This window comes from Piliocolobus tephrosceles, chromosome 7 (genome assembly GCF_002776525.5).
Source record: "Piliocolobus tephrosceles isolate RC106 chromosome 7, ASM277652v3, whole genome shotgun sequence".
NCBI lineage: Eukaryota > Metazoa > Chordata > Mammalia > Primates > Cercopithecidae > Piliocolobus > Piliocolobus tephrosceles.
In genome coordinates this window covers 56,492,901-56,519,011 of record NC_045440.1, presented here as the reverse complement: position 1 = coordinate 56,519,011, position 26,111 = coordinate 56,492,901, and the positions used below count along the sequence as shown (strand labels likewise).

The following is a 26,111-nucleotide window of genomic DNA, read 5'->3' as shown; positions in this document are numbered from 1 at the left end:
ATTTTTGGTTGATGGCATTAAATGACAGTAAAAATAATGTATCTGCTCCTCAACGATTTTTCTGAAGCAAAATGAGTTTCCAGACTGTGCATTCGAGTGATCTTCCTGAGTACTTGGTACCAGCTTCTGCATGATAACTTATCAGGGTAGTCTTTAAACACATTTTTAAACATATTTTTAATTTACATGCAATACAATTCATTCTTTTTGATGTATAGTTCTATAGGTTTTGAATGTATCAGCATGAACCTATCACCAGCACAAGCAAGATACGGAACTGTTGAATCATCCACCTCCAAAATTCCTCAGAGGCACTTCTGTAGTCAACCCTTCTCCAACTCCATTCCCTAGTTAACCACTCTTCTGTTTGCCAACTCCAGAGGTTTGCCTTTTCCAGAATGTCATATAAATGGAGTCATACCATATGTAGCATTTTGGGTCTGGCTTCTTTTACTTACCATAATACATTTGAGGTTCATCCATGTTGTTGAAAGGGACAAACTAGGGTGTCACTAGTTTGTCCCTTTCTTGCTGAGCAGTATTTCGTTGTACAAAGCTATCAGTGTGTTTAAGCATCCCACAGTAAAGAGACATTGGAGTTTTTCCAGTTTTTGGCTATTATGAGTAAAACTTCTATAAATATTTCCCTACAAGTTTTAAGTGAACATAGGTTATTATTTCACTTTGGTAACTACCTGGGAGTAGGATTGATGGGTGTCTTAGTTGCCTAGGGCTGCCATAATGAAGGACCACAAACTGGATGGCTTCAAACAGCAGAAATTTATTCTTTAGCCTAGAAGTTCTCTAGGCTAGAAGTCCACAATCAAGGTGTTGGCAAATCTGCACTAGGGAAGAATTGTTCTTTGCCTCTTCTAGCTTTTGGCCGTTGCCCAGCTGCCTTAGCTTGTGGCCACATCCCCCCAATCTCTGCCTCTGCTTCATGTTGCCTTCTCCTGTATCTGTCTGCTCCACATGATCATATTCCAGTGTGTGGTCTCCACTTTGACTCCAGGTGACAAAGAAACAACATTGACTCTGAGTGCACACAGCTCCTCTCTGATGCTTATTGATAGAGTTGAGCATGTATGGGGAAGCCAGATGTCACTGCAGGAAACATATTATTTTTGTTACTATTCTTTTTTGAATTCCGTTACTTCCTCCTGGGTTTGCTTTTTTCCTTGTTTAAATATGCCAAATCTGTCTGGGTTCTTGGTTGCAAACAACAGAAACCAATTCTAGTTAACATAAGCAGAAGACTTCTCGTAACGACTTTGGATAGCTTGCGTAATAACAGAAAGTCTAGATTCCTGCACTTAGAAAATGTGCAGTAAGCAAGGGAACATGGGAAGCCAAGCAGTCTGCTTCTGACATTACTGTCCTTGTGCACCTGTTCTGTGTTATAGGATTCTTCATTTCACCACCCTTGTGAAGAATCCTATAATGTTGAATGTTGGCAATGGCAAAACAAGAGATGAGTGGAAGCTGGTGCCCACATTCCCCTCCTTTCTCTCTGCTGTGAACTAAAATGCAGTTCCTTTCTGCAACCTTCTGGAAAATCATGTGTGATGAGTGAATGTGCTGTGGAGCAGCCTGCAGTGTTTCTCTGACACTGAATGGAAGCAGTAGCCCCTGCAGTGCCACTAACACACTCCATCACACTGTGGTTCAGCTTCACTTGCCTCACACTTCTTTTTACTTCACCCTCACTGACTGCCCTGGGCTTGCATTTCTCAAAGAAAGTATTAGCACCTTAATCCTCACCTCAGATTCTGCTTTGTAGAGGATCTAAATGCATTGCTTTATAGAAAAGAGTGGGTTTTATGAGGAACAGGCAAATCCATGCTCATCAGTTTTCTGAGTAAATCTCCTCAAGTATCTCAGAATTTTGGCTTTCTTTATTAAAAGAGACCCTGCTTTTAAAATTATGAAGAAAATAACTTTTCTAAAAACATGCTTATGTAATTAGTGCCAGCCTCTGCCTTCTTAAATAACTTAATACCTAGATGAGCCAAAAGCAAGAGGAGGATTTTAGACCAACACCTCCCAGTGAATTTACTCTGGTCCACAACTGCTTGATGGACCAGTGTGAAGCTCACTTCCATATCAAATCCATCTGGAAATACAGAGAAAAAAGAGAGAGCTTGCCTTTTACTCCTAACAGAGATTCCAAACAAAGTCAGTCTTCCACAATATATGGCTTTGGTGCTGTGAATTTATAAATTGATAAATCTGAACAGCAAGGATTTATAAAGCTATACTTCTGGCACTAAGTTCAGAGGCATGGAGTAAGTTGGGATACTGAACTTAAATGGATTAAGAATAATATAAATGACTGTTAACTCTTAAATGGATCAAGAGTAATACAAATGACTGTTAACTGGTTGGAATACGGACAGACAGTCCCATATGGGCACCAGCAACTGGAGGACTGAAGTAAACGTGTGCTTTCCCAATCCTCGTCACGTTCTTATCGGGAAAGGAAAGCAGGTCAGCAGATTCGCACGGGCTAATCAAAAGGTATGCTAAGAATCATCTATACAATAGTTATGCTTTTTCTTAATAAGTTTAGCATTCTAGCATTTCTTGCTTCATTTTAAAAGTCTAAACTGAAACATTAAATGAGGAATAATGGATCTTTAACAAAATCATTTAATTCTGTCCACAACAGAATTTATAGACATTTCATACTGAAAAGACAGCTCTAGCCCTTCGAAGCTTTCATTTTTCTAAGCTCCTCTTGCACATTTAGCCCCCACGACATCATTTAATTAAATATTGTGCCAGCTTGTCCTGCTCTGTTTTTGTTTTGTTCTTTGATCTTGGCTTCTTAAGTAGAATATAAACCTCTTCAGAACTGTGATTCTCTAAATTTTCTTCACATCCTCCATGCATATAGAAATGCTTTGGCACGTAATAGACACTTAACAAGACTTTATAGAACTGTTGTGAGGATTTCAAAAAGGAAGACATGTACTGTGCTTTGAAGCAGTGCCTGGCATGTGATGAGTGCTTCACAGGTGTTGTCTGTTTTCAATGCACTGGGATCCTCACTGATTTTGAGTGTTTAAAATTAAGCTGTATAAGCATTATCAGGCTACTGGAGAAGGTTGTCCAGGCCTTGGAACAGGGCCTGATACTACAAGGGAAGGTCTAGCTGCTGGTCAGTGTGGCACCCACTGGACTGGAGGGAGATGGTTATGAATGAGCTTCATTAAGAGAACCTGACACACCTACAGCACAGCACAACCTTAGGTCATGAGTCACAAGAGCCCCAGGTAGCAAAGGCTTATTACTTATTTATAGAAATGTCTAGTGATTTTTTGTTTTGTTTTGAGACAGAGTCTCGTTCTGTCACCCAGGCTGGAGTGCAGTGGCATGATCTTGACTTACTGCAACCTTTGTTCCTGGGTTCAAGTGATTCTCCTGCCTCAGCCTCCCAAGTAGCTGGGATTATAGGTGTCTTCCACCACACTTGGCTACTTTTTGTATTTTTAGTAGAGACAGATTTTACCATACTGGGCAGGCTGGTCTCAAACTCCTGACCTCAAGTGATCCGCCAGCTTCAGCCTCCCAAAGTGCTAGGATTACAGGCGTGAGCCCCCAAGCCTGGCCAATGTCTGGTGATTTTTAGATGTATCTTTTAAATTTCTGTCCTGGAGATATGGCTTTTAGGTGATTTTTCTCTTCTTGGTTAAAACACAAAGATTTCTATGCAGACTAAAAGCAGAATTGTCATCTTATTTTAAATTAGTGATGGGGTCTTGCTGTGTTGGCTAGGGTGGTCTCAAATGATCTTCCTGCCTCGACCTCCCAAAGTGCTGGGACTACAAGCATGAGCCACTCTCAGCCAATTATCATTTTAATTAAACTGATGTTTAGTTCCATGAAAAGATTGACAGCAATGTGCTATCCTCTTTGGCATTTGGTTGATGTTCTCACAGTTCAAAATTTTTAAACAGTTTACTGTTATATAATTAATACTTTCACATCCTTTGATGCTTTGATAGTGTATGTTGGTCCAAAAGTAATTGTGGTTTTTGTCATTAAAAGTAAAGGCAAAAACTGCAGTTGCTTTTGTACCAACCTGTATTTTTCTGTTTTCAGATTCTCAGTGGAATACTGGATCCTCTTATGACTTCCAAACTAAGGGGTACATGGAGATTTTTAATGTTTCTCAGGTTCACATACTAACTTAGTACTTGGAGTTTATCTGCAGGCCTCTTTTGTTGAAAAGAGATGTCCTAATGTAGTTAACTATGGAATGAGTTCCTGACTGTCCACCAGTAATAAATTAAAGGGTAAATACATTATGGAACATTACGTATTAGAAACGATGAATCAGCTCTGTATTCATTCATTTGGGTGGGTGTTCAAGATACATTTTCTAAAGCAGGTTTCAAGACAATATTTACAATCAAATCCTATTTTTGTAAAACAAAACATACCCCCAAGAAACTCCAGAAGACAACAGTTCCATCTACGTGCATATATATTTGAATATGCTTGTATACGTGCGAGGAGAGGGAGGGGAAGGTGTTTGCATGCCAGGCAGCTAACTGCATACCTCGGAGGCTCATACAGGGTGAGGTGCAGGGATAATCAATAGTTTTCTTTCCCTACCTTTGGACTCATTCATCACAAAGGGCAGTATTCACTTTTGTATTTTAGAAATCTACTAAATAGGACTTAAAAGGAAGAATTTGTTCTAATCAAAATAAAAACAAACAAACAAACAAACAAACAAAAACTTGCCCTAGAGACTTCTATTTTTCCTTTTTCTTCCATTATAAAATCCAAGTACATCTCTGGGGTTGGGGCAGGGACCTAACCCACCCAGTGCTGTGTGTACCTCTTGATTTGTGGAAATGACTCAGCTTGGTCTGGGCTCCTGCTGAGTGTTCTCCTGCTCTCAGGACATGCCTCCTTTGCAGGGCCCAATCTTGTCCTCTTAAAATTTTCCATGGCTCCATTGATAACAATTCCATCATTCATCTCAACTCTCTCAAGGGCCTCTTGGGAACTGACTTTGACTGCCTGCAAACCTCTGGGTTCTGAATTAAGAACTGGACTTCATTTCCCTTCCTTGTTCAGTTTCACTCAGGCTAGAGTTGTAGCGGATTGTGTGCCTTAGTTTATCATGCTTCCTAGGGCAAGCAAAACCTCTTATTTCCAAGGATTCCCTTCCTCAACATTTCCACATCTTGAACCCCGCCTCCTTTAGTCTGAGAGCTAGGCTCAGGTTGCAAACCCATAGTCATCTAGTTAAGTGTTCTCACTTTGTGCTTTCATCAAGGTGGCTGGGGCAAGGGGTGCTTTTTGCATCCCAATGTCCTTTCTTCCTCTCAGTAGTAGGAAGCTTAATTTTTAGCTGGGCACATTGCCACCAGCCTCTCTTGCAATTGGATGTAGTTATATCAGTAAGTATTGGCCACTGAAATGTAAGATAAAGTCTTATGTGCAAAATTCCAGAAAGTCTTTAAAGAGAGGGCAACTGCCTTCTGCCTGCCCTCCTTCTTGAAGTCTGGACTACAATGTAATCGGGACCATGAGCCGTGGCAGGCACCGTGCGTTGCCTGACTTGGGGCAGCAATGCATCAAGATTGAAGGGTCCAAGGCATGTGCTTCTTTGAAGTGAAAGAAAGATAAACTTCTAATGTTTTGAAGCCACTGTTATTTGGGGTTGTCTGTCACAAATCAAACTAGTTCAACTCATGTGTTATATAAGGTTTCATATTCTGTAAAATGGCTGCTTAATTATTGTATACATTTTGTTCTTCAGGGACAGGGTCTTGCTATGTTGCCTAGGCTGGTTTCTAATTTCTGAGCTCAAGTAGTCACCCACTTCAGCCTCTGGGGTAGCTGGCACTACAGGCATGAGCTACCGTACCTGGTTTATTTTATAAGATTTTAATCAGCACAGCCTACACTACCACCATGTGTGTTTCCTCAAGGTATATTGGCTCATGTGCAATTGGCAAATAGAGGAATGGTGTCAATATAACATCAAAGACATCATTGTTCATATGTGGTTTTTCCACCAGCATGCTAACATTTTAAGAGATCAAGGCATACTTTTTCACAAGTAAAGAAAAACACCTTAGTAATATATAAAATGAAACTTAAGAAAAACCTGAAAATTATGTAGAGTGGCTGCTTTAGTAGATTCAAGAACCACCATTGTTTCCTCAAAGTTCAGAGATCTGGGGAACTGCAAATACCAGTGAAGAAGCTGCAGATATTCTCCATTGCTGATTGCTTTCAACTGATGCAAAAGTGTGCTCCTGTGTCTGTATTAGAATTTTAATTCTGATGCAACAGATCTCTGTTAGAAGCAAGTGCTGTCAAGGAGCTACCTCTTGAAAGTGGAAGGACAAGTTCTGAGTTGCAAAGATAGACAGACTATTGGTCTCAGTGTCCCTTCCAGGAGCTGGGGCCCTACCTGCTAGCCAGTTATCAAAGTGTAGATAGTAAAATAAAGTGTCAGGCCATGGTGGCTCATACCTGTAATCTCAGTGCTTTGGGAGACTAAGGCATGAGGATTGCTTGAGGCCAGGAGTTTGAGACCAGTATGGGCAATATAGTGAGACCCCATTTTCCAAAAAAAAAAAAAAAAAAACAACTGGGCATGGTGGTGCATGTCTATAGTCCTAGCTATTGGGGAGGCTGATGCAGGAGAGGATCACTTCAGCCCAGGAATTTGAGGTTGCAGTGAGCTGGGATCATGCCACTGTACTCCAGCTTGGTCAACAAAGTAAGAATCCCAACTTAAAAAAAAAAATCCAAACTCCCAAAACACGGTGTCCACTGATGATAATGTCTATGCCTTTCAAGTAGGTGAAAACACTAGGATCCTCTTCCTACTCAAATACATCTGCAAAGCTAGTGAAAACATACTTTCCCAATGAAAGTCCTTAATCAAGAAGAATGATTAGAAATCACTAAAGGAGGCTGGGCACAGGGGCTCATGACTGTAATCCCAGTACTTTGGGAGGCCAAGGCTGGTGGATCACTTGAGGTCAGGAGTTTGAGACTAGCGTGGCCAACATGGTAAGACCCTGTCTCTACTAAAAATACAAAAAATTTAGTGGGGTATGGTGGTGTGTGCCTGTAGTCCCAGCTACTCGGGAGGCTGAGAGGAGAATTGCTTGAACCTAGGAGGTGGAGGTTGCAGTGAGCCACTGCACTCCAGCCTGGGCTACAGAGTGAGACTGTCTTAAAAAAAAAAAAAAAATTCATTAAGACATTTTAACCAAAAAAACAGTCCGGTAACCCAAGTCATGTCTCTTTTGAATTTGATACATTAAAAATTGAAGAAAATTATTTTACATGTATTCCATTTATAATTTAAAAAACTGAAAAATTTAATGAAAATGTCAAAAAATATGCAAGAAAATAGAATAGAGGAAAGTGGTATCTAGATGGTGCGATTGTGTGCCTTTGCATTTAGAATGAAGTCTATTATTACTAACAAATATAGTTGGGATATTTGTCTCCCCCAAATGTCATATTGAAATATAATCTTCAATGCTGAAGGAGGGGCCTGGTAGGAGGTGACTGCATTATGGGGGTGGATTTCTCATGAGTGGTTTAGGACCATCCACTTGGTGCTTTCTTTGTGATAGTGAGTTCTCATGAGAGCTGATTGTTTAAAAATGTTTGGCATCTTCCCCTCTCCTTTTTCTTGCTCCTGCTCTGGCTATGTGACATGCCTGCTCACACTTCGCCTTCTGCCATGAGTAAAAGCTCCCCGAGGCCTCCCCAGAAGCTGAGCAGATTTCGGCACCATGCTTATGCAGCTTGCAGAACTGTAAGCCAATTAAACCTCTTTTCTTTATGAATTACCCTGTCTCAGGTGTTCCTTTATAGCAATGCAAGAATGGCCTAACATTAACAAAGTTTGCATGTTAAGCCTGAGTCTTACTACTTGCCCTTCACCCTCCTTTCATCAGTAGGTTTCAGCCATACAAAATGTTTTCCCCTTAGTTTCTCTGCACCTTGCACATACTTTTCCTCTGCTTAGTTGTACAATCCCCTCAACCCCTCCAGGTTTTCTTGGCCTACTCGCATTCAGCTAAAATGTCACATGCATGCGGGTCTTCTTTATTCTCCTGCAAGGATGGATGCCTTCTATCCTCTCTCATTTATCACATTTGTGATTCCTTAATGCACGTGATCTGCCAGAAGCACTCTAGCACTGTGGATTAAGAGCTTGGGTTCTAGAGACAGCCAAACTGGGCTTGGGTCTTGCCTCTTGCCCCTTCCATTTCTTAGCTGTAATAGCTTAGATAACTTATCTCACCTCTTTTAAGTCCCAGTTTCCCTATCTGTACATTGGAGATGATGTAATATTAACCACCAGATAGGGTGAACATATGAAAAACTGTTGTTACACACTTGGCACAGTGCCTGGCATATACACTGAGTACATTCTATATTGTTAATACTGGCATTCTTTTGAATCACTGACCATTGTGCCCTTGGTTCCTTCCATAATACATGCGAAGTTATAAATATTTATTGGATAAATGGATAAACAAATTAAAGTGTATTAAAAAATTAAGATATATTCTGTGACAGAAATATTTTGATGAATTTATATTAAAAAGCAATTTAGTTGATTCATAAAAATGCCCAAATGTATTTAAATCCCAAGCAACAAGCCCCTACTAGCTAGGAAATTAGAATCAGTTCAGAAATGCTTTTCTCTGTTGACAAATCAGTAGAGAACTTGATTTTTTTAATGATCAATGTTAAAGACTACACTGAATCTAGAATATAGATATAACAAAAGAACCTCTCTGTAAAATGTATTGTATTGATTTTTTTTTGCAAGTAAAATCTAGGAATTGTTCATTTTTATTGATTAGTACTGCCTTCATGAAATGCCATAAAGAGGTGTCCTGTAAGTCTTCCAGGATACAATTAAATAGATTTTGTGAAATCTGTGTGAAATAACTTCTGGAAATAAGCAGATGCTAAACAGTTGTAGTTCATGTGTGTTCAAGACTGAAAAAGAATAATTGGACTTCAATTTAGGCAACAGTGGTATTGATTAAGTTTCTTGAGACTCAAAGTGATAAAGCACTATATATAATATGCTAGACAGGGGGATTGTAAATCCAAGGGAATGTGTACATAAAAGCCACATTCCATCCATAGTCTTCTGGAAAATCTTTATTTTCTCTCATCCACCCAAGTCACACTATTTGAAAATAAATTCTCTCATTTCCCTTTCCCACTTACTAAATTGAAGATGTCTTTAGTTTTCATAAAATAGATGTGTTACAAGAATATTTATACACTTTATCTTGCCATATTTTTTTTCCAGTTTGATGCTGTTATAATCATCTGAACAGAAAGAAAAACCCAAAATTTCTTTCAGGTTCCTCCCTGCACTAACGGCATCCTTCCTGTGTCTTTGCTGCTGCCATCTCTGACCCCTAGATGTAATTGCTCCGCCTTAGCCCTCCCCTCACTGTGACTCTAGGTCCCTTTCTTAGTCTGTTTTCTGCTGCAATAAAAGACTACCACTGACTGGGTAATTTATAAACAATAGCAGGGGTTTTTTGGCTCAAGATTCTGGAGCTTGGAAAGTCCAAGAGCATGGTGCTGGCATCTGGTAAGGGACCTTGTGGTATGTCATTTCATGGCAGAAGGTGGAAGGGCAAGAGAGTGCATGTGAGAGGGAGAGGGGAAGGGGCCCAAACCCATACTTTCATCAGGAACCCACTTCTGAGATTATAAATTCACACCCATAATAACAGAATCCATTCATATTAAGACCATTAATCACCTCTTAATTTCACCTTTTAACATTGTTACATTAGAGATTAAGTTTCAATACATGAAACCTAATGTGGGGGACACATTAAAACCATAGCAGTTCCCTACAATGTCCATGTAACTAAATCATCTCACATTCCGTGTTGCAGCTGGCCTTAACAATGGAGGTCTTTTGTTCATCTTCTTTGTTGAAGAGCCACACTTTGGTTTGGTTGTTCATCCTTCTCCATGGCTTGCAGGGAGCTCCTGAGTACTCCAGGGCTAGTCCTGGCAATCTCTTTCTCTTCCCTAGTGATTTGTTTAGGAGTTGGCATGTGATTGTTTTTGCCGAAGTCCCAGGAGGGTACCTGTATTAGCCTGTTTTCATGCTGCTGATAAAGATATACCTGAGAGTGGGCAATTTACAAAAGAAAGAGGTTTAATGGACTTATAGTTTCGCATGGCTGGGGAGACCTCACAATCATGGCAGAAGGGGAAAGGGATGTCTCACATGGCAGCAGACAAGGGAAGAGAGTATGTGCAGGGAAACTCCCCGTTATAAAACCGTCAGATTTCATGAGATGTAGTCACTATCAAGAGAACAGCACGAGAAAGACCTGCCCGCATGATTCAATTACTTCCCACCATGTCCCTCTCACATGTGGGAATTCAAGATTTTCTTTGGGTGGGGACACAGCCAAACCACATCATTCTGCCCCTGGCCCCTCCTAAGTCTAATTTCATCATATTTCAAAACCAATCATGCCTTCTCAACAGTCCCACAAAGACTTAACTCATTTCAGCATTAACTCACAGTCCAAAGTCTCATCTGAGACAAGGCAAATCCTTTCTGCCTATGAGCCTGTAAAATCAAAATCAAGTTAGTTACTTCCTAGATACAATGGGGGTATAGGCATTGTATAAATGTTTTTGTTCCAAATGGGGAGAAATTGGCCAAAACAAAGGGGCTACAGGCCCCATGCAAGTCCAAAATCCAGTGGGGCAGTCAAATCTTAAAACTCCAGGCCGGGCACGGTGGCTCAAGCCTGTAATCCCAGCACTTTGGGAGGCCGAGATGGGCAGATCACAAGGTCAGGAGATTGAGACCATCCTGGCTAACATGGTGAAACTCCGTCTCTACTAAAAAATACAAAAAACTAGCCGGGCGAGGTGGCGGGCGCCTGTAGTCCCAGCTACTCAGGAGGCTGAGGCAGGAGAATGGCGTAAACCTGGGAGGCGGAGCTTGCAGTGAGCTGAGATCTGGCCACTGCACTCCAGCCTGGGCGACAGAGCGAGACTCTGTCTCAAAAAAAAAAAAAAAAAAATCTTAAAACTCCAAAATGATCTCCTTTCACTACATATCTCACATCCAAGTCATACTAATGTAATAGGTGGGCTCTCATAGCCTTGGGCAGCTCCACCCCTGTGGCTTTGCAGGCAATAGCCCCCCTCCTGGCTGCTTTCATGGGCTGGTGTTGTTTGTGGCTTTTCCAGCTGCAGGGTACAAGCTGTCAGTGGATCTATCATTTTGGGTCTAGAGGACAGTGGTCCTCTTCTCAAAGCTCCACTAGACAGTGCTCAAGTAGGGACTCTTTGTCAGGGCTCTGACCTCACATTTCCCTTCTGAACTGCCATAGCAGAAGTTCTCCATGAGGGCCCTGCCCCTGTAGCAAATTCTGCCTGGGCATCCAGGTGTTTCTATACATCCTCTGAGATCTAGGTGGAGGTTCCCAAACCTCAATTCATGACTTCTGTGCACCCATAGGCTCAACACCACATGGAAGCTGCCAAGGCTTGGGGCTTTCACCCTATGAAGCAACAGCCTAAGCTGTACCTTGGCCTCTTTTAGTCACTGGAGTGGTTGGGATGCAGGTCACCAAGTCTCTAGACTGAACACAGCACAGGAACTCTGGGCCCAGCCCATGAATCCATTTTTTCCTCCTAGGTCTCTGGGCCTGTGATGTGAGGGGTTGCTGCAAAGGTCTCTGACTTGCCCTGGAGACATTTTCCCCATTTTCTTGATGAATAACATTCAGCTCCTTGTTACTTATGCAAATTTCTACAGCCAGCTTGAATTTCTCCTCAGAAAATTGTATTTTCTTTTCTATTGCATTGTCAGGCTGCAAATTTTCCAAACTATGATGCTCTGTTTCCCTTTTAAAATGGAATGCCATTACAGCACCTGAGTCACCTCTTGAATGCTTTGCTGCTTAGAAATTTCTTCCACCAGATATCCTCTCAAGTTCAAAGTTCCACAAGTCTCTAGGGCAGGGGCAAAATGCTTCCAGTCTCTTTACTAAAACATAACAAGAGTCACCTTTGCTCCAGTTCCCAACAAGTTCCTCATCTCCATCTGAGACGACTTCAGCCTGGATTTCATTGTCCATCTCATTGTCAGCATTTTGGTCAAAGCTATTTAGCAAGTCTCTAGGGAATTCCAAACTTTCCCACACTTTCCTGTCTTTTTCTGAGCCCTTCAAACTGTTCCAACCTCTGCCTGTTACCCAGTTCCAAATTGCCTCCACATTTTCGGTTATCTTTACAGCAGCGCCCCACTGTACCGGTATCAATTTACTGTATTATTTTGTTTTCATGCTGCTGGTAAAGACATACCTGAGACTGGGCAATTTACAAAAGAAAGAAGTTTAATGGACTTACAGTTCCATGTGGCTGTGGATGCCTCACAATTATGGCAGAAGGCAAGGAAGAGCAAGTCACATCTTACATGAATGGCACCAGGAAAAGAGAAAGCTTGTGCACGAAAACTCCCCCTTATAAAACCATCACATCTCATGAGATGTATTCACTACCATGAGAACAGCACAGGAAAGACTTGCTCCCACAGGGTCCCTCCCATAACATGTGAGATGAGATTTGGGTGGGGGCACAGCCAAACCACATTAGTACCTATATTGCAGGCTTTTAGGAAAAGGTTTCTTCACTGATTAAAAGTGATAAATATGAAAAATATCTTATTATCTCCCATGCCCATTGTTACGTCTGGACATAACATCGGAACCACGGCCACCATCTTGCAATCACGGGAGTTAACCTGAGAAGCAAAAGATGGCAGAGCAAAAAATGTACAGAAACAAAAACAAATGATGAAATGCTAAATCAGATAAACCTAGAGTCATCCTATCTCACCGCAAAAGAAGAAATTAGCCATGCTATAGTAAGCCAGTTGAGTAAAGGTTTTCTTTTTACTTATTATTGTGGTTTATAAGTCATTGATTATTTCCTCATAATGAGATTCAGGTTATGCTTTTTGGCAAAAGTATCAGTGATGTGGAGTTCTGTTGTGTTTTTCTCAGTGCAGCATATCCAGAGGAACAGAGGGTTCATTTCTTCCATTACTAGTGAGGCTAACTTTGATCACTTAGTTGAGAGAGTGTCTGCCTGGTTTGTCCACTGTAAAGTCACTATTTTGTCCTTTATAAGTTATTATTCTGTAGGGAGACACTTAGATACTGTACTTTCTGTTCTTAATTAAGCTTTTATCCATGAGTATTAGCATCTATTGATGATTCTTTTCTGAATCAATTATTACTGTGATAGTTGCCAAGTTGCATATGCTATGATCTTTTTAAAAGTTTTTTTAGATTGTGGTAAAATATATTTTGTATGCAATATACCATTTTAACCCATTTAAGAGTACAGGTGAGTGGCATTAAGTACATTCACATTGTGCAATCATCACCACTATCCATCCCCAGAACATTTCCATCATCTCAAATGGAATCCTATCCATTAATTAATGACTCTACATTCCTCCCTCCCCTCAGCTCCTAGTAACCATCATTCTACTTTCTGTCTCTATGAATTTGACTGCTCTAGGTGTCTCATGTAAGTGTAATCATGCAACATTTGTTCTTTTGTGTCTGACTTATTTTACTTATCATAATGTTTTAAAGGTTTATCCATGTTGTAGCATGCATCAAATTTTATTTCTTTTTAAGGCTGAATAATAGTCCATTGTGTGTGTGTGTGTGTGTATATATATATACACCACTATATTACTGAAATCATTGCCAATTCCTATATATATATATACACATACATACATACATAAAACATTTTGATTATCCATTTACTTGTTGATGGACACTTGGGTTGCCTCCACTTTTTGGCTACTGTGAATAATGTTGCTATGAACATTGCTGTACAGATATCTCTTTGAGTCCCTGTTTTCAACTCTTTTGTATCTATACCTAGAATTGTCATCGGTGGATCACATGGTAACCCTATGTTTAAGTTTTTTTTTTTTTTTTTGAGAAGGAGTCTCACTCTGTCACCCAGGCTGGAGTGCAGTGGCATGATCTTGGCACACTGCAACCTCTGCCTCCCATGTTCAAGTGATTCTCTTGCCTCAGCCTTCTGAGTAGCTGGGATTACAGGCACCCACCACCATGCCTGGCTAATTTTTATATTTTTAGTAGAGACAGGGTTTCACCGTGTTGGTCAGGCTGGTCTCGAACTTCTGACCTTGTGATCCACCTGCCTTGGACTCCCAAAGTGCTGGGATTTGTTTAATTTTTTGAGTAACCACTATATTATCTTCCATAGTGGCTGCATCATTTCACTTTCTCACCAGCAATGCACAAATTTCTCCATATCCTCTCCAACAGTTCTAACTTTCTGTTTTTGGATAATAGCCTGCTAACATGGAAGTAGTGAGATTGAAGACGCCACCACATGTGGTTTTGATTTGCATTTCCCCAATGCCTAGTGATGCTGAGCACTGTTCATGTGCTTAAGGGCTATCTTTGGAGAAATATCCAAGTCCTTTACCCATTTTTGAGTTGGATCGTTTGGTTCTTTTTTGTTGTTGAGTTGTGAGTTGTGAGAGTTCTTTATGTATTCTAGATATTAGCTCCTTAAAAGATATATTATTTGCAAATATGCTCTCCCTCTTTTTGGTTGCCTTTTTAGTCTGTTAGTGTCTCCTGATGCACAAATTTTTATTTTAATGGAGTCCTATATATTTTTTCTTTGTGTTGCCTCTGTATTTGGTGTTGTAGTCAAGAAATTATTTCCAATTCCAATGTCATGATGCTTTCTCCGAATGATTTTTTTCCAAGGGTTTTATAGTTTTAGCTCTCACGTTTAAATCTTCAATTCATTTTGAGTTAAGTTTTGCATATAGTATAAGTGCAGGCTCAGCTTCATTCTTTTGCATATGGATATTCAATTTTCCTAGCACCATTTGTTGAAAAGAGTAGAGCTTTTTTTCCCTTAGTGTAGTTGAAAACACCTTAGTTCCGAGGTTCCCAAACTTGCTGATTTCACAGTATCATTAGCATCTCAATAAATTTTTCATGGAACCCCTAGACCAAAAAAACAAAAACCTAACAATTCCTTTCATGAAATAGTTAGGTCTAAACAACTTAATACGTATTCATACCTGAACAACTTAGTAGCCATTTCAAAAAATACTATGTATGAATTGGAAAAAATTACTATTTTTAATTTTATTCTGAAATAACACAACGGGTTGTGTGTGCCTGTTGGGCAACACACGAATTCTCAGATCTTGGAATATTATTGGATGCCCCACTCTCATTTCTTGTTCTCACTGATTTTCCTATGGCACTTGCTTTCTCAACAATTGTAGAAAACTCAGCCTTGCAAAGACATAATGCCATTGAAAGGAAATAGCATGATCTGACATTGAAACTGTCAACTATATCAAGCTTGCAATTCATGCAGTGATTGAAAGATACCCAGTGTCACTGTGCTTTTCTTGAACACCCCGTGAGTCTGCTGTGGCATTTCAACACTAGATGCAGTTTGGGGATGCTGTCTTACTGATACAAACTCTTTAACTTCTATGATGTTCCCCTCCATCCCTTCCTCATGTTTAAACTCACTCAGCTTCCTATCCTACCACCCTTGAATGTCTCTGTTTCTACGCAGACATTTTCCTCTCATCTTATTTTAGTGAAGAAGGATGCCTGTCTTCTGTCAAGGAGAATGCCCGCACCTCTGCCAGACCTTCCATTTGTCTCGCACTCTACACTTCACTGCCTGTACTCTGCTCTGGAAAGCCACTCCCTTTCCCTGTCCTCTGGAGGAGTTTTAACCATTTTGACCAATAGAATGCATCAGCAGGAGATTGGGGTGTGGTAGGGGAGGAAGGTCAGCTGATTCATTCCGCCTCGCCCCTGGCTCCTCTGTGCCCAGCCATGAGTCTCTGAATTTCTGTTAGGCCACAGCTCTTGCTGGCAACCCTCTCTTAGAGGTGGGGACACTTTTTCCCTTGGCCCCTTCAGGCCTCCAGGTGGTAATGATTTCTGCTACAAGCCTGAAGGTGCTTTACTTGTTTTCTTTGTTTACTCTTAACTCTGCCCACACCCTGGTAAACAGACCCTTCATTGATTTATCTTCCATTACTCCTTTTGAGTGTGACATTTGCTGGGACCCTGATGGGCACAGATCCCACCTCCTGAGGCAAATCTTTACAGAAAATATCATTCTCTGGCCAGTGATAATGCTGCAGGTGGCAAGAAGGAGAAAAGAGCTGTGGCCTTTCTAGGGGTCCAGACCTTGGGGCTCCCTGAGACTGGGTTCTGACACACTGTAAACTGTATATCGGACTCTGCAGTTCCTGGCATCTCTGAGCTCTTGGGTGCCAGAGCATTCCCTGGTGCCTGCAGTGGAAGCCACTTGTGGTACAGCTGGTCTAGCCGCAGCCTTACACACAGCTGGTACCTGAGCTGGAGTCTGGAACTGTCCACTCCACTGCAGCAGGTACACCTGACTGTTTGCAGTCGCTAGAACCTGCACTTGCTCCCTCACACACCCCTTGCCACTCTGTGCCTGGCTCATCCTTGGCAGGCATGGGATCCAGGCCAGTAGCAGGAGCTGAGCGCAGCCTGCCAGGCAGAATGGGCAGAACAAGCCCAGTGGACACAATCAAAAGCATCATGCTACCTTACTTCAAACTATACTACAAGGCTACAGCAACCAAAACAGCATAGTACTGGTACCAAAACAGATATATAGATCAAGGGAACAGAACAGAGCCTCAGAAATAACACCACACATCTACAACCATCTGATCTTCGACAAACTTGATGAAAAGAAGCAATGGGGAAAAGATTCTCTATTTAATAAATGGTGCTGGGAAAACTGGCTAGCCATATGTAGAAAACTGAAACTGGATCCCTTCCTTAAACTTTATACAAAAAGTAACTCAAGATGGATTAAAGACTTAAACGTAAGACCTAAAACCGTAAAAGACCTGGAAGAAAACCTAGGCAATACCATTCAGGACATAGGCATGGACAAAGACTTCATGACTAAAACACCAAAAGCAATGGCAACAAAAGCCAAAATAGACAAGTGTGATCTAATTAAACTAAGGAGCTTCTGCACAGCAAAAGAAACTGTCATCAGAGTGAACAGGCAACCTACAGAATGGGAGAAAATTTTTGCAATCTATCCTTCTGACAAAGGGCTAATATCCAGAATCTACAAAGAACTTAAATAAATTTACAGGAAAAAAACAACTCTATCAAAAAGTGGGTGAAGGATATGAACAGACAATTCTCAAAAGAAGACATTTATGCAGCCAACAAACATATGAAAAATTGCTCATCATCACTGGTCATTAGAGAAACACAAATCAAAACCACAATGAGATACCATCTCACACCAGTTAGAATGGCAGTCATTAAAAAGTCAGGAAACAACAGATGCTGGAGAGGATGTGGAGAAATAGGAACGCTTTTATGCTGTTGGTGTGAGTGTAAATTAGTTCAATCATTGTAGAAGACAGTGTGGCAATTCCTCAAGGATCTAGAACTAGAAATACCATTTGAAGTCTGAGCATGGTGATTCACACCTGTAATCCCTGCACTTTGAGAGGCTGAGGCAGGCAGGAGTTGGGAGTTCGAGACCAGCCTGACCAACATGGAGAACCCTGTCTGTTCTAAAAATACAAACTAGCTGGATGTGGTGGCGCACGCCTGTAATCCCAGCTACTCAGGAGGCTGAGGCAGGAGAATCGCTTGAACCTGGGAGACGGAGGTTGCAGTGAGCTGAGATTGCGCCACTGTACTCCAGCCTGGGCAACAAGAGCAAAACTCCATCTCAAAAAAAAAAAAAAAAAAAAGAAATACCATTTGACCCAGCAATCCCATTACCGGGTATATACCCAAAGGATCATAAATCATTCTACTATAAAGACACATGCACACGTATATTTATTGTGGCACTGTTCCCAATAGCACAGACTTGGAACCAACCCAAATGCCCATCAATGATAGATTGGATAAAGAAAATGTGGCACATATACACCATGGAATACTATGCAGCCATGAAAAAGGATAAGTTCATGTCCTTTGCAGGGATATGGATGAAGCTGGAAACCATTATTCTCAGCAAACTTAACACAAGAACAGAAAACCAAACACTGTGCGTTCTCATTCATAAGTGGGAGTTGAACAATGAGAACACATGGACACAGGGAGGGGAATATCACACGCTGGGACTGTTGAGAGGTGGGGGACTGGAGGAAGAATAGCATTCAGAGAAATACCTAATGTAGATGATGGGTTGATGTGTGCAGCAAACCACCATGGCACATGTATACCTATGTAACAAACCTGCACATTCTGCACATGTATCCCAGAACTATTCTGCACATGTATCCCAGAACTTAAAGTAAACAAACAAACAAACAAATAAGCAAAACAAAGAAACAAGCACAGGCACTGTGGACCACGGAGGTTTCCAGCTGGTGAAGTGACACCCTAAGTGTCCTGTGACTGTTTTGATGTTCTAGGCACCATGACAACAGTTTAACATGTATGATCTTATTGAATCCTCACATTAAAACTACTGTGTTCTGTCCGTAGTCACATTTTATAGATGAGAGACCTGAGCTTTACAGAGGATAAGCAAGTTTCCCAAGGTCACACATTGGAAAATGGCAGAGTTGTAATTTGACCTAAAAATGTTAGACACTCACCTGTTAGTGGTCAAAGTGGTGTGAGCCTGTAATTCCCACTACATGAGGCTGAGGTGGGAGGATCACTTGAGCTCAGGAGTTTGAGGCTACAGTGAGCTGTGATTGAGCTGCTGCACTCCAGCCTGGGTGACAGAGTGAAACTTTGTCTCAGCAGAAAAAAAAAAAGAAAAAGAAAAAGAAAATATTAGAGACTCACATGCTGGACATCTAACCTCAAGGAAACATTCCCTCACTGTCCCTCAGATGGACCGACCATGACCTCCCAAAAGCAAAGAGGAGACTAGGAAAAGGTTCAGCGTGGCTCATGTTGTTATCCTGATGATTTCTTTTAATTTTGCTTTTAGAAAATCAAAGGAATTACAAAACTTCAGCTTTGTGATATGTTTGTGCCTGAGGCTGAAGGAAGGAAAGGGAAGTGTATCACTCTATTGTGGACCACCATTCCACTTATGTACCACTTAAAATGTAAATACGTGTGACTAGTCGCCTCCATCAATATGAAATCTTTTTAATTTTCTACACACTCTCGAGATTTCCTGCTTCTTTCACCATATCGTCCTTATTTTTTTCCTCTGAGTGTTCTATTCTTGTTGTTTTTAATGAATCAGCAATTTATTTTTATTATTTATTTATTTCTTATACTTTAAGTTCTAGGGTACATGTGCATAATGTGCCGGTTTGTTACATAGGTATACATGTGCCATATTGGTTTTCTGCACCCATCAACTTGTTGTTTACATTAGGTGTTTCTCCTAATGTTATCCCTCCCCCTGCCTCATACCCCACGATAGGCCCCGGGGTGTGATGTTCCCCGCCTTGAGTGTTCTCAATGTTCAATTCCCACCTATGAGTGAGAACATGCGGTGTTTGGTTTTCCATACTTGTGGTAGTTTGCTCCGAATGATGGTTTCCAGCTGCATCCATGTCCCTGCAAAGGACATGAACTCATCCTTTTTTATGGCTGCATAGTATTCCATGGTGTATATGTGTCACATTTTCTTCATCCAGTCTATCACTGATGGACATTTGGGTTGGTTCCAAGTCTTTGCTGTTGTGAATAGTGCTGCAATAAACATACATGTGCATGTGTCTTTATAGTAGCATGATTTATAACCCTTTGGGTATATACCCAGTAATGGAATGGCTGGGTCAAATGGTATTTCTGGTTCTAGATCCTTGGGAATCACCAGATTGTCTTCCATAATGGTTGAACTCTAGTTTACACTCACACCAACAGTGTACAAGCGTTGCTGTTTCTCCACATCCTTTCCAGCATCTGTTGTTTCCTGACTTTTTAATGATTGACTTTCTAACTGGTGTGAGATGGTATCTCATTGTGGTTTTGATTTGCATTTCTCTGATGACCAGTGATGATGAGAATGTTTTCATGTGTCTGATGGCTGCATAAATGTCTTCTTTTGTGAAGTGTCTGTTTATATCATTTGCCCACTCTGATGCGGTTGTTTGTTTTTTTCTTGTAAATTTGTTTAAGTTCTTCTGGATATTAGCCCTTTGTCAGATGGGTAGGTTGCAAAAATTTTCTCCCATTCTGTAGGTTGCCTATTCACTCTGATGGTAGTTTCTTTTGCTGTACAGAAGCTCTTTAGTTTAATTAGATCCCATTTGTTAATTTTGGCTTTTGTTGCCATTGCTTTTGGTGTTTTAGCCATGAAGTCCTTGCCCATGCCTATGTCCTGAATGGTATTGCCTAGGTTTTCTTCTAGGGTCTTTATGGTTTTTACATCTAACATTTAAGTCTTTAATACATCTTCAATTAATTTTCGTATAAGGTTTAAGGAAAGGATCCAGTTTCAGCTTTCTACATATGGCTAGCCTGTTTTCCTAGAACCATTTATTAAATAGGGAATCCTTTCCCCATTGCTTGTTTTCATCAGATTTGTCAAAGATCAGATGGTTGTAGATGTGTGATGTTATTTCTGAGGACTTTGTTCTGTTCCCTTGGCCTATATATCTGTTTTGGTACCAGTACCATGCTGTTTTGGTTACTGTAGCTTTGCAGTATAGTTAGAAGTCAGGTAGCATGATGCCTCCAGCTTTGTTCTTTTGGCTTAGGATTGTCTTGGCAATATGGTTCCATATGAACTTTAAAGTAGTTTTTTCCAATTCTGTGAAGAAAGTCATTGGTAGCTTGATGGGGATGGCATTGAATTTATAAATTACCTTGGGCAGTATGCCATTTTCACAATATTGATTCTTCCTATCCATGAGCCTGGAATGTTCTTCCATTTGTTTGTGTCCTCTTTTATTTTGTTGAGCAGTGTTTGTAGTTCTCCTTGAACAGGTCCTTCACATCCCTTATAAGTTGGATTCCTAGGTATTTTATTCTTTTTGAAGCAATTGTGAATGGGAGTTCACTCATGATTTGGCTCTGTGTTTGTCTGTTATTCATGTACAGCAATGCTTGTGATTTTTGCACATTGATTTTGTATCCTGAGACTTTGCTGAAGTTGCTTATCAGCTTAAGGAAATTTTGGGCTGAGACAATGGGGTTTTCTAAATATACGATCATGTCATCTGCAAATGGGGACAATTTGACTTCCTCTTTTCCTAATAGAATACCCTTTATTTCTTTCTCCTGCCTGATTGCCCTGGCCAGAACCTCCAAAACTATGTTGAATAGGAGTGGTGACAGAGGTATGCCTGTCTTGTGCCAGTTTTCCAAGGGAATGCTTCCAGTTTTTGCCCATTCAATATGACATTGGCTGTGGGTTTGTCATAAATAGCTCTTGTTATTTTGAGATGCATTCCATCAATACTTAGTTTATTGAGAGTTTTTAGCATGAAGGGCCGTTGAATGTTGTTGAAGGCCTTTTCTGCATCTATTGAAATCATGTGGTTTTTGTCATTGGTTCTGTTTAGGTGATGGATTACGTTTATTGATTTGTGTATGTTGAACCAGCCTTGCATTCCAGTGATGAAGCCAGCTTGATCATGGTGGATAAGCTTTTTGATGTGCTGCTGTATTCGGTTTGCCAGTATTTTATTGAGGATTTTTGCATTGATGTTCATCAGGGATATTGTTCTAAAATTCTCCTTTTTTGTTATGTCTCTGCCAGGCTTTGGTATCAGGATGATGCTGGCCTCATAAAAGGAGTTAGAGAGGATTCCCTCTTTTTCTATTGATTGGAATAGTTTCGGAAGGAATGGTACCAGCTCCTCTTCATACCTCTGGTAGAATTCGGTTGTGAATCCCTCTGGTCCTGGACTTTTTTTTGGTTGGTAGGCTATTAATTATTGCCTCAATTTCAGAGCCTGTTATTGGTCTATTCAGAGATTCAACTTCTTCCTGGTTTAGTCTTGGGATGGTGTATGTGTCCTGGAATTTATCCATTTCTTCTAGATTTTCTAGTTTATTTGCATAGAGGTATTTTTAGTATTCTCTGATGGTAGTTTGTATTTCTGTGGGATCGATGGTGATATCCCCTTTATCATTTTTTATTGTGTCTGTTTGATTCTTCTCTCTTTTCTTCTTTATTAGTCTTGCTAGCAGTCTGTCAATTTCGTTGATCTTTTCAAAAAACCAGCTCGTGGATTCATTGATTTTTTTGAAGGATTTTTTTGTGTCTCTATCTCCTTCAGTTCTGCTCTGATCTTAGTTATTTCTTGCCTTCTGCTAGCTTTTGAATTTGTTCGCTCTTGCTTCTCTAGTTCTTTTAATTGTGATGTTAGGGTGTCAATTTTAGATCTTTCCTGCTTTCTCTTGTGGGCATTTAGTGCTATAAATTTCCCTCTATACACTGCTTTAAATGTGTCCCAGAGATTCTGATACGTTGTGTCTTTTTTCTCATTGATTTCAAACAACATCTTTATTTCTGCCTTCATTTCATTATTGATCAAGTAGTCATTTAGGAGCAGGTTGTTCAGTTTCTTTGTGGTTGTGCAGTTTTGAGTGAGTTTCTTAATCCTGAGTTCTAATTTGATTGCACTGTAGTCTGAGAGGCAGTTTGTTATAATTTCTGTTCTTTTTTTACATTTGCTGAGGAGTGCTTTACTTCCAATTATGTGGTCAATTTTGGAACAAGTATGATGTGGTACTGAGAAGAATGTATATTCTGTTGATTTGGGGTGGAGACTTCTGTAGATGTCTATTAGGTCTGCTTGATGCAGAGCTGAGTTCAAGTCCTGGATATCCTTGTTAACCTTCTGTCTTGTTGATCTGTCTAATATTGACAGTGGGCTGTTAACATCTCCCATTATTATTGTGTGGAAGTCTAAGTCTCTTTGTAGGTCTCTAAGGACTTGCTTTATAAATCTGGATGCTTCTGTATTGGGTGCATATATATTTAGGATAGTTAGCTCTTGTTGTTCAATTGATCCCTTTACCATTGTGTAATGGCCTTCTTGATGTCTTTTGATCTTTGTTAGTTTAAAGTCTGTTTTATCGAAGACTAGGATTGCAACCCCTGGGTTTTTTTGCTTTCCATTTGCTTGGCAGATCTGCCTCCATCCCTTTATTTTGAACTTATGTGTGTCTCTGCATGTGAGATAGGTCTCTTGAATACAGCACACTGATGGGTCTTGACTCTTTATCCAATTTCCCAGTCTGTGTGTTTTAATTGGGACATTTAGCCATTTACTTTTAAGGTTAATATTGTTATGTGTGAATTTGATCCTGTCATTATGATGTTAGCTGGTTATTTTGCCTGTTAGTTGATGCAGTTTCTTCCTAGCATTGATGGGATTTACAATTTGGCATGTTTTTGCAGTGGTTGGTACCAGTCGTTCCTTTCCATGTTTAGTGCTTCTTTCAGGAGCTCTTGTAAGGCAGGCCTGGTGGTGACAAAATCTCTCAGCATTTGTTTTTCTGTAAAGGATTTTATTTCTCCTTCACTTCTGAAGCTTAGTTTGGCCGGATATGAAATTGTGGGTTGAAAATTCTTTTGTTTAAGAATGTTGAATTCTTAAAGAAAGAATGTTGAACTCTATAAGCCTCAGTCTCTTCTGGCTTGTAGAGTTTTTGCCAAGAGTTTCTGCCAAGAGATCTGCTGTTAGTCTGATGGGCTACTCTTTGTGGGTAACCCAACCTTTCTCTCTGGCTGTCCTTAACGTTTTTTCCTCATTTCAACCTTGGAGAACCTGACAATTATATGTCTTGGGGTTGCTCTTCTTGAGGAGTATCTTTGTGGTGTTCTCTGTACTTCCTAAATTTGAATGTTGGCCTGCCTTGCTAGGTTGGGGAAGTTCTCGTGGATAATACCCTGAACAGTGTTTTCCAACTTGGTTCCATTCTTCCCATCACTTTCAGGCTCACGAATCAGACGTAGATTTGGTCTTTCGCATAGTCCCATATTTCTTGGAGGCTTTGTTCGTTTCTTTTTACTCTTTTTTCTGTCTAACCTTGTCTTCTCACTTTATTTCATTAATTTGATCTTCACTCAGTGATATCCTCTTTTCCACTTGATTGAGTTGGCCATCAACACCTGTGCATGTGTCAAGTAGTTCTCATGCCATGGTTTTCAGCTCCACCTCCATCAGGTCATTTAAGGTCTTTTCTACACTGTTTATTGTAGTTAGCCATTCGTCTAATCTTTTTTCAAGGTTTTTATCTTCCTTGTGATGAGTTTGAACATCCTCCTTTAGCTCGGAGAAGTTTGTTATTACCGACCTTCTGAAGCCTACTTCTGTCAGCTTATCAAAGTCATTCTCCGTCCAGCTTTGTTTTGTTGCTGGCAAGGAGCTGCAATCCTTTGGAGGAGAAGAGGCACCCTGGTTTTTAGAATTTTCAGCTTTTCTGCTCTGATTTCTACCCCATCTTTGTGGTTTTATCTACCTTTGGTCTTTGATGTTGGTGACCTACACATGGGGTTTTGGTGTGAATGTCCTTTTTGTTGATGTTGAGGCTATTCCTTTCTGTTTGTTAGTTTTCCTTCTAACAGTCACGTCTCTCAGCTGCAGGTCTGTTGGAGTTTCCTGGAGGTCCACTCCAGACCCTATTTGACTGGTTATCACCAGTAGAGACTGCAAAACAGCAAATATTGCAGAACAGAAAATATTGCTGCCTTATCTTTTCTCTGCAAGCTGTGTCCCAGAGGGGCACCTGCCTATGTGAGGCATCAGTCAGACCCTACTAGGAGGTGTCTCCCAGTTAGGCTACATAGAGGTCAGGGACCTACTTGAGGAGGCAGTCTGTTTGTTCTCTGAGCTCAAACACTGTGGTGGGAGAACCACTGCTCTCTTCAGAGCTGTCAGACAGGGACGTTTAAGCCTGCAGAAGTTTATGCTGCCTTTTGTTCAGCTATGCCCTGCCCGCAGAGGTGGAGTCTACAGAGGCAGAGGCCTTGCTGAGCTGCAGTGGGCTCCACCCAGTTCAAGCTTCCTGGCTGCTTTGTTTACCTGTTCAAGCCTCAGCAATGGTGGATGCTCCTCCCCCTGCCAGCCTGCTGCCTTACAGGTTGATCTCAGCCTGCTGCACTAGCAGTGAGCAAGGCTCTGTGGGCATAGGACCCAGTGAGCCAGACATGGGATATAATCACCTGGTGTGCCGTTTGCTAAGACTTCTGGAAAAGTGCAGTATTTGGGCGAGAGTGTCCCAATTTTCCAGGTACCATCTTTGGTGAAGGTATAGCTTCTCTTGGCTAGGGAAGGGAAATTCCCAGACCCCTTGTGCTTCCCCTGTGAGGTGATGCCCCACACTGCTTTGGCTCACCTTCCATGGGCTGCACCCACTGTCCAACTAGTCCCAGTGAGATGAACCAGGAACCTCAGTTGGAAATGCAGAAATCACCCATCTTCTGCATTGATCACGCTGGGAGCTACAGACTAGAGCTGTTCCTACTTGGCCATCTTCCCCTCTGAGTGTTCTTGATGAAAACTAGCAGAAGCTTGGGTCAGTGGAATACACTAGGAAGCCAATATACCATAATTTTATTTCAAAGCTGTTTTTCCAGAAAAGACTCAGCATTGAAAGTTTCTAAAAGAAGAATTTCCCAAGAAATGACTTACTAACCTACTCGTCATCCAATTCTTAGCACATTTCAAATTTTTCATTAGATCATAGGACTATTGCTTTCTTTCTTTCTTAGCTTGTTAGCCTATTGGAGGTAACAGAGAAGAGTCATTAAAAGGGGAAGCCATTCTATTTGAGTAGCAGCTGGAACAAGCAAGCCATTTTCTTTATACCAGAAGGCAGTATTCTGGTTATTAGCAACTCTTCCACTAACTGTGGTATTCTGGGGCCAGCTTGCTCTACTATCCTTAAATTATTTGCTTGCATAATAAATAAAATAAAAATCATCTATCCTGTGTCACTCTGTGGGCAGTGTTCTTATTACCTCTGTTGGAGTAGTTTCCTGAAATCTAAATATTTTTCAGTGTTAAATATCTTGGTACAAATACTTCAGATGGCCTCTTTTTT

The 26,111-nt window shown here is 40.8% G+C and overlaps 2 long non-coding RNA genes across 2 annotated transcripts in view; both read left to right on the top strand.

Annotated features, from left to right (window-relative positions):
• LOC111521070 overlaps window positions 1-26,111 on the top strand; it is a 52,426-nt gene that overhangs the window by 7,817 nt on the left and 18,498 nt on the right. The window lies entirely within an intron of this gene.
• Window positions 1-26,111, top strand: part of LOC113225154 — a 40,586-nt gene that overhangs the window by 2,025 nt on the left and 12,450 nt on the right. Inside the window, exon 2 of the long non-coding RNA XR_003309782.1 lies at window positions 219-2,517. This is a non-coding gene — a long non-coding RNA (uncharacterized LOC113225154). The remainder of the gene's footprint in view (window positions 1-218; window positions 2,518-26,111) is intronic.